The 8,637-nt window shown below is 51.9% G+C and overlaps 1 long non-coding RNA gene across 1 annotated transcript; it reads right to left on the bottom strand.

Annotated features, from left to right (window-relative positions):
* Positions 1-311: 311 nt before the first annotated feature.
* LOC135408966 (uncharacterized) lies at positions 312-6,696 on the bottom strand. The gene is made up of 2 exons (XR_010427956.1): positions 5,209-6,696; positions 312-868 (listed from the first exon to the last, which is right to left on the bottom strand). It is a non-coding gene; the product is annotated as an uncharacterized LOC135408966 (long non-coding RNA).
* Positions 6,697-8,637: the final 1,941 nt, after the last annotated feature.

Below are 8,637 nucleotides of genomic sequence, written 5' to 3'. Positions count from 1 at the left end.
CTGCAGGAACTTTATCCCTTTGTACGGTACATAAAAGTTTTGGCTGGCAGAGCCAGCTCAATGGGCAGATCCCCCAGAGTTGAGTGATCAGGTGGCCTTTGCTAAATGTGGATCCCAATGTTTGCAAGTCCCACCACCCACTACTCTCAGTCTCCTCTTTACCAGTCCACTGCATTATTCCATCTTTCCTGAGGCTGGTGCATGACAGGTGTGCTGGTTTTAACATCAGCAGGAAATTAAAATCCAAATAAGTCACTCCCCTTCTCCCACCCCTTTTGGTAAGGGATGGACAAAAAAGGAGAGACTGTGGGTTCAGATAACAATTTTCTGAAAGCACACAGCAATGGAATAAGACACGCACAGTAACAACAGCAATATTAAGAGCAAAAGTATACAAAAAAAGAAAGTGTTTCACCCCCAAAAGGTATTCACCACTGGGCACACAAACAAGATGGCAGGTGCTCCTCGTGGGATGTGTCAGCATAGTGTCCCCAGACAAAGGCAATGTGGTGGGGCAGCTTCCGCATGCTGTGCCAAGTGGTATTTGGGAAATTAAGGCAATGTGCTCAGGGAGCTAACACAGCAATGTGCCAAGGCTAACATTTCCCATCCCCTCAGCCTGAAAACAAGGACAAACCAAACCCCAGGAGCTGGGCCATCCTGGTAGTGCCATGCAGCCGCTCCTTGAGGTGCAGTCCTGCGCAGGCCTCCTTTTCTCTCGCTTCAGAAGCTCAGCCTGAGGGGGGATCACCTTGTCACCACTCTGTCCCTGCTGGCAGCTTCCCCGCAAGAGCTGTTGGTTCAGCACTGTTGTCGATTATGTTTTTCCTCTCTGTCCCTTTCAGCATCAGAGGTCCGTTGTCATGCTCTGGAGAAAATGGGAGGGGGAACCAGTGGGGCAGAGGACAGGAAGCACAGGTCTGGTGCTGACAGTCCCTCCACCAGAGAGAGCAAAGAAGGATGGGGCACTTTGTGTCCAGAGCCCTGGCTTTTCCGGCCCAAACCACATTCCCAGCGATGACATGGATGTGGAATAAATACCTGGTCATCCCCACACTGCACTAAACTCCACCCCCTTCTCTGTAAGCAGGACACTGCAGTAACTGACCGTAGCAATGGGAATTTAGGATGGTTGCCATGGTAATTGACCTTAGCAATGAGAATTTAGGATGGTTGCCATGATAACTGACCTTCGCAATGAATCTCAGTGGCACTGCCCATGGCAATGGGCTGTAGCAAAGGGTTTGATGATGGTTGCCATGGCAACCAACCATAGCAACAGATGGAAGAGCAAGCTGTGATAGGACCAAGATTTTGTAATGGGGCTTTATGACAGTTGCCATGGTAACCAATCTGCATCAAGAAATTCAGTGCAGGTTGCCTTGCCACCCAACACAAGCCCTGGGTCTTTGCGCAGGTTGCCACGGCAACCACCCCTTGTAATTGGACCCAGTGGAACTCTCCATAACAAAAGTCCTCAGCAACTAGCATTGGAGGAACTTACCATGGCAAACCACCATCGTGACGGGTCATTTGCTGGTTGCCATGGAGACCACTGCCATAGCAATGGGTCTCTGTTTAATTGTTCATGGAACCAGTTTCCAGCAACAAGTCTTCTAATGGTTGCCATGCCAACTGATCATATCAAAGGGTTTCAGCTCACATCTCCATGGAAGCAGTCCCCAGTAATGGGTTTTAACTATGCCATGACATAGTTGCCACGTTTAACTATGCCATGGCAACCAGCTATAGCCACCAATCTCAGTGAATGTTCCCACGGTAACCCAACTCCAGTAACTGGACTGTGATTGTTTCTGACTTCAGCAACCAGCTCGTGGGAATGTTGACACAGCAACTGCCATAGCTATGGGTCATCAGATGGTTTCCATAGAAACCAACCATAGCAATGGACCTGTATCGTGGTTGTCATGGCAACTGGCCCTGGCCATTCATCTCAGTGCAGGTGTTCATGGAAACAGTCCCTGGCAATGGACTGAGGGATGGTTGCCATGGCAACTGCCCTAGGTCACGAGAAATGGTTCTGGTTGCCATGGCAAGAGTCCCTGGCAATGGACTGATAGTCCAAGTGCTGGTTGCTATGGCAACAGTCCCTACCGATGTCTCTCTGAGTCTGTTTCTCCAGCACTGCCCCTCACACCTGGTTCCATCGCTAATTGTGGTGACATCTGAGCACCTGAGGGACAGGGTACAACCCAGAGAGAAAAAGGGACCAAACTCCTGGGCTGAGGCACGGACAGTTCCATGGGAGCAGCAAAAATCAGGAACTCCCTCCCTGCTTCCCACAGGCAGGAGAGTGTTCAGCTTCCCCACGGGAGCAGGGCTCCACCTCAGGGAATGGTGACTTCGGGACACAAACACCATCGCTCCCAGTGTTCCCTCCTTCCCCAGTCTGCCCTCCTTTCCCACACCTGATAGTGATGCCACATGGTCTGGGACATCGCTGGGGTCAGTTGGGGTCACCTGTCCTGGCTGTGTCCCCTCCCAACTCCTGGTGCACCTCCATCTCCCTTTGCTGGCAGGACAGGATGAGGAGCAGGAAAGCCCTTGGCTCTGGGCAGAAACAAAAACCTCCCAGAATTTTCCCCCCTGTTCCCAGTCCAGTCCAAGAGAAGCCCCCTGGAAGGAAACTTACTCCCTCCAAGCCCAAACCATCTCCCAATGCCCATTCCCCGGCACAAGGTCTCACAGGGTCAGTGCTGTGCCCCTGCCCCAGCAACAGGGCATTGGGATGGTTGCCATGACAACCAACCTTAGCAATGGATTCTTATATTGCTTGCCATGGCAACCAACCTTTCAATAAGATTGTGGGATGGTTTCCATGGCAAACAACTCATGGAAGTGCCCAGGAGTGAGGTCCCTGGCAATGGATTTATTAATGGTTGCCATGGAAACTGCAGCAACGGTCTCTCTGCAGGTTGTCATAGCAACCGACATAGCAATGGGTCTTTTTGATGGTTGCCATGGCAACCAGAATTAGCAACAGGTCTCAGTGCAAGTGTCCATGACAACAGTCTCTGGCAATGGGTTTCTATGATGATTGCTGGGACAGCTGGCCCAAGCTGCCACGGAAACGTCACAGACCCAGAATTCCATGGCACAAGCCCATAGCAATGTGCCCTAATGCAGGTTTCCACAGCAAACAACTATCACAACTGGTCCAAATCTTGGTTGCCATGGCACCACACTTAGGAAGGGGTCCACTGATGGGTGCTGTGGTAACTGACAAGCGGTATAGAATCGTAAATCGCTGCCATAGCAACAGACTCTGGCTACAGGACTCAGCTTGTTCCCATGGCAACCACCCCGGGGTGGTTGCATCTCCATGGAGCTGCCACGGGCCATGCATGATTAACATGTCCTGGTGATGGTTGTCATCAGGAGCAACAGGAAATTGTGATGGTTGCTAAGGAACCAGTTTACCACAGCACTCACAGAGGCTTCACGGTGACAACAGAGGTGTCTATGCTGCTGAAGAGCTGTGATGTCCCATGCAGTGACAGGTCTTCCATGGTGATATCCCAGGGATATCACAGCAACAGGAAATTGTGATGGTTGCTAAGGATCCAATTTACTACAGCACTCACAGAGGCTTCACGGTGACAACAGACGTGTCTATGCTGTTAAAGAGCTGTGATGTCCCATGCAGTGACAGGGCTTCCACGGTGATATCCCAGGGATCTGGACTACAAACCAGGTATATTTATATAAATATATATAGGATTTATTATGATAATGATTAAGTAAAAATATCTTAATCAGAATTATTTACTACCCAGTATAGCAGCTATAACAATTGTTGTAATATAGTGCACTAGGAAGCAATATTGAAGCAACTGTACTAAAGCAATTGCATTTAACCAAAACCAATTATTAAGTAGAGATTGATGTCACTCACCCAGACCAAAGACCTTAGGCAAATCTCTTTGGCTTAGCCTTGAGGAGTGACTTTGAGGGGCGTCCCCACTTCAGGCAGGAATCTCCACACACAATCCCAAGAAGGGATATGTCAGAAGACCCTGACTTTAAAATTTGGGACTGAGTTTTCTAGTATAAAGTGCTGGACTGTCAGTCAGGTGTGTCCAGGCTATGCCAGCTCAGCAGCTTTGGAGAAGTTCTCAGTGGTGTCACTTGTTTATTCCTTTATATCCAGATATTTTACAAGGTCTGCCAAATATTCTCTCACTCTCAGGATGTTTAACCTAGGGATTGATGAGTCAGGCTGGTTTCAGCTTTGTTCAGTCCCCAAAACAGCATGACAACCTCCTCCCCAGCCTTCTTAATTTCCCACTTAGGGCTTTTCAAACAGGGCCTTGCTGGAGTTGTTTTGCCCCACTCCAGGCAGAGCATCCTGCTACAGGACCCCCATGGGACACCTGTGCCTGCTCTTCCAACTTTTCCTCACTGTCTCACCCCTTCCTCATCATCCTCACAATCCCCAGCTCCCCCGGCAGCTTGGTATCCCCCCTCACCTTGCTTGGATTTGGTGACCTAGCCCCTCTCAGCTCATTTTGATGGTCCAAAGCCCCATCTTTTCCTCTCTCTTGTCCCCCTTTCCAATTGTCCACAATCCCCAGCCATCACTGATCTTGGTTTGGGTTGTCGCACCCCTGTCCCGCTTGGTTTGGGTGTCCCACTCCCTCTTTCCTCCTGCTTTCCCACTGTCTCTCCCCTTCCTGCTCCCCCGAGTTCCCCTCGCCTGCAGCCAGGGGGGTTCCCAGCATGACCAGTCTGGCCCCAACTCCTCCCACACAGCCCATCCCCAGCGCTGGGCAGGTGCTGACACCCCAAAAGCAGCCGGGCAGTGCCGGGGGGGTCCCCAAAAGCGGCCCTGGCCCACACAGCACTGGGAGCACCAGTCCAGCCCAGTTTGGAGCAGGCAGGTGGCATCAGCCGTCCCGGGCAGGGTCAGGTCCCTGTCGCAGCTGCCACCATGCTAAACTGAGCCTGAACTTGATCAACAGTTTATGCCTAGAGGCCCAACAGCACTTAACTTAACAGCACTTAACTGATAACTGAAGTCAAACAATTTAGCAAAGCATTCATATAGAATTTACGACACCATAACAGTAACTCACAGGCCTGACCAACTTACAAATCCAAAGTGCTGAAGAATCCAGGAGAGCAGTGTTCCCGGGACATTTGTTATGACAGATTCACACTCAGACAGAAGGAGTCTGGACAAGGTACCTGGGAACAATTCCCTTGGGATTCAGGAAAATCCTCCCTTGGGATGCCATTGCACATTCTCAGAAGAACGGCTGAGCTTCAAGGAGTGAGAGGGATCAGCCCCGGATCTGCTGTCGGTCAGGATCCTCTGAGTGCAGCAAATGGGAGAGTTGGGGGCTCTGAGAGGCCCAAGCAAAGGGAGGTTGCTGTCGTGGCTGCTGTGGCCTCAGAGAGCTCAAAGGGTCTCAATCAGCACTGCTGGTTATGGGGCCCACGCAGAGGGGGCTTTAAGGCACAGGAACTGTCCATCCTGGCTCCAGTTCAGGTTAGGGACTTTCTCTGAAAGTTGGAGAACAAAAATACGATTCCACTTGGGTTGTTCTTTGGGCAAGAAAAACAAGTTTCCAAGGCCGTTGTGTAAGAAAAGAAGGAGCTCATTAGACAGCATCAGTTCCTATGAGCAGACAGTGTTTCTGAGCAGTTCAAAAGCAGCTCAGCCCAGGGGCTGTTCATCAAGGCCGAGGCCTAACGAGCATTTCTCAGATCATAGCGAGGCCTGGGGGAGGGCGTAAAGCACTACCACAGTGGGTTACAAGGAACATGGGTCACCAGAAACGTTGGTCAACAGGCCTTTACCCACCAGGTCTCTGCCCAATGTGAGTCACTGTGGATCATCCAACATGGGTCCTCCGATGGGTGATGGAGTTGGAGCAGCGGACGAAGCTCTTCCCGCAGTTGGGGCACTCAGATGGCTTCCCTTACTGGTGGGTCCTTTGGTGTGAGGTCAAGGCAGAGCTCTGATTGAAGCTCTTCCCACACTCCCCACATGTGTAGGGCCGTTCCCCAGTGTGGATCTTCTGGTGGTGGATCAGGTGGGACCTCCAGCTGAAGCTCTTCCCACATTCCAAGCACGTGAAGGGCTTCTCTCTGCTGTGAAGCTGCTCATGGACCACCAGATCAGAGCTCTGGCTGAAGCTCCAGCCACCTTCCAAGCACATGGGGGGTCTTTCCTCCTCAAAGCACCATGGAGCGGGTTTGGAGCCCTTTCCCATGGGGAATGTTTGCGGCTTTTCCTCCCCATTGCTTTCCTGTACAGTGGAGCTGTTCAAAACAGCCTCTTCCATGAGGTTCTGCCAGGGGGATTTGTCCTCCATGGTCTCTGTCCTCAAGTTGTTGTCTGGGGGAGGAAGGACAAGGAGAGGGAGGAACAGAGGAGAGGAAGGAACAAGGAGAAGGAAGAAGGAGAAAAGGGAACAAGAAGAAGGAATGAGGGAGAGGAAGGAACAAGTTGAGGAGGAAGCAAGGAGAGGAAGGAGCAAGGAGAGGAAAACGGAGAGGAAGAAGGTGAGAAAGGAAAAGGAAGAAGAGGAGGAATGAAAAAGGAGAAGGAAGGAGGAGAAGAAGGTGCAAGGAGAAGAAGAAACAAGCAAAACGAAGAAGGATAGGAAGGAACAGGAAAAAAATGGAGTAAGGAGAGAAAGGAAGGAGAAGGAAAGAGAAGGAGAAGGAACAAGGAGAGCAAGGAAAATGCAGAAGGAAGAAGGAGGGGGAGGAAAAAGGAGAAGGAAGGAAAAGGAAGAAGGAAAGAAAAGGAACAGGGAAAGCAAGGAAGGAAGGATAGGAAGGAAGAAGGACAGGGAGGGGATTTGACTCTGTGCCAGAGAGAAGGGCAAGGAGATCCCCCCAAATCTGTCCCCGGCAGGACGGCGGCGGCAGTGGGGTTGTCCTGCAGCCGGGGGCCATGCTCAGCTGGGAGATGCAGGACAAAACAGGGGCAAAGGGGCACTGACTTCCTCCTCACCTGCCTGGGGGTCCTGGGGCATCTTCCTCTTCCTTGCAGCCTCCTCCTCTATTTGGCCAAGCTTTGGGAAGGAGAAATCCTATTTTGGGGGAAAAACAAGGTGTGAGTTGGAGGTTCCTCCTGCCCAAGTCCACCTCTAGAAGTCACCAGGCATCTTGTGTCCACAAAAACCTACAAAACACCAAGATTCAGCCCAACAAATATCCCCAAAACACCGACACAGCCCCAAAAATCCCAAAAGGTTATGATTCAGCTAAAAACCCCTCCAAATCATCAATACTCATCAAAAAATCTTCAAAATATGAAGAGTCATCAAAAAAAAATCCCCAAATACCAAGATTTAGCCCAAAAACCCTCCAAAACACCAAGATTCACCCCCATAAAACTCAAAAAGTTCAAGATTCAGTGAAATAAAACCCTCCCAAGGAGTTCCCCCTCTCTGGTCTCTCCACTTTGGGGTTCTGGGAGTTCCCTATCTCCAGGCTGTAAGGGGTGCTGTGAAACACAGGGGTCTCTCCTCTCTAGTCTGCTCCCTTCGGGATTCTGGGGGCAGTCCTTCTCTGGGGTCCCCCCGTTTATGGATGCTGGGGGTATTGGGGGTCCCTTCTCCCCTCATTCTCTGCTACAGGGTGCAAGGAGTCCCAGGGGTCCCCCCTCTCTGGGGTCCTTCCTTCTTCACGCTGCTGGAGATCCTGGGAATCCTGGGGATCTCCCCTCTCTGGGATCCCTACTTTGGTGTCCCAGGGGTCTCCCCTTTCTGCGGTGTCCCCTCTCCAGACTGCTGGGGGTCCTGAGGGTCCTCCCCTCTCCAGGGCCCCCGTTTCAGGGTCCCAGGGGTCCCCCCTCTCCGTGCTCCAGGCTGGCAATGACCAGGCTGGCCTGACCCAGGAACACCAACCCCCACTGTGGGGGGGAACACGCATCCTCCTGCCCACTGCCGGGACTCTGCTGGCAGGTTTTTGGGGACCCTCAAAAAACACCTAACGGGAACCTCAATATCCCCCCAAGGGGCATTTGCGGCTCACTTTGGAGTCTTCAAAGATCCAAACGTCTCCCTCGAAAAACCCCCAGAAATCCCCCAAGACATTTGGGGTGAGCTCCCCCTCCCCAGTCACCTTTGGGATGCAGGAGGGAGGGGCGATGCTCCCAGGGATGGGGGGGCTGTGGATACAGTCAGCAGCAGAACAGCAACGTTCCTGCTCTTCCTGCTCCTTTTCCTCTGCTATCCCTGCTCTTCCTCCCACTACTTCTCCTCCTGCTGCATTCTTTCTCCACCTGCTCCTCCTCCTCCTCCAGGCAACCCTGGCTGTGTGTCTAGACTAGGAACAAGAGGCTGGAGAACAGTTGCAGGAAAGGGCCCTGGGGGTTCTGGTTGGTGACCAGTTGGCCATGAGTCAGCAGTGCCCTGGCAGTCAGGAGGGCCAACCCTGTCCTGAGGGGCATCAGGCCCAGCGTTGCCAACCAGGCCAGGGAGGGGATTGTTCTGCTCTGCACTGGGGCGGCCTCACCTCAAGTTCTGGGGCACTTTGGGGCACCACAATATAAAAAAGACATGAAGCCATAACAGAGCATCCAAAGGAGGCCATGAGGATGGGGAAGGATCTGGAGGGAAAGCCTTATGAGGAGAGGCTGAGGTGTAGCAGTACGTT

This window comes from Pseudopipra pipra, unplaced genomic scaffold (genome assembly GCF_036250125.1).
Source record: "Pseudopipra pipra isolate bDixPip1 unplaced genomic scaffold, bDixPip1.hap1 HAP1_SCAFFOLD_94, whole genome shotgun sequence".
NCBI classification, from domain to species: domain Eukaryota; kingdom Metazoa; phylum Chordata; class Aves; order Passeriformes; family Pipridae; genus Pseudopipra; species Pseudopipra pipra.
Note: the sequence above shows the minus strand (reverse complement) of the source record. Positions and strands in the feature narration are given on the sequence as shown.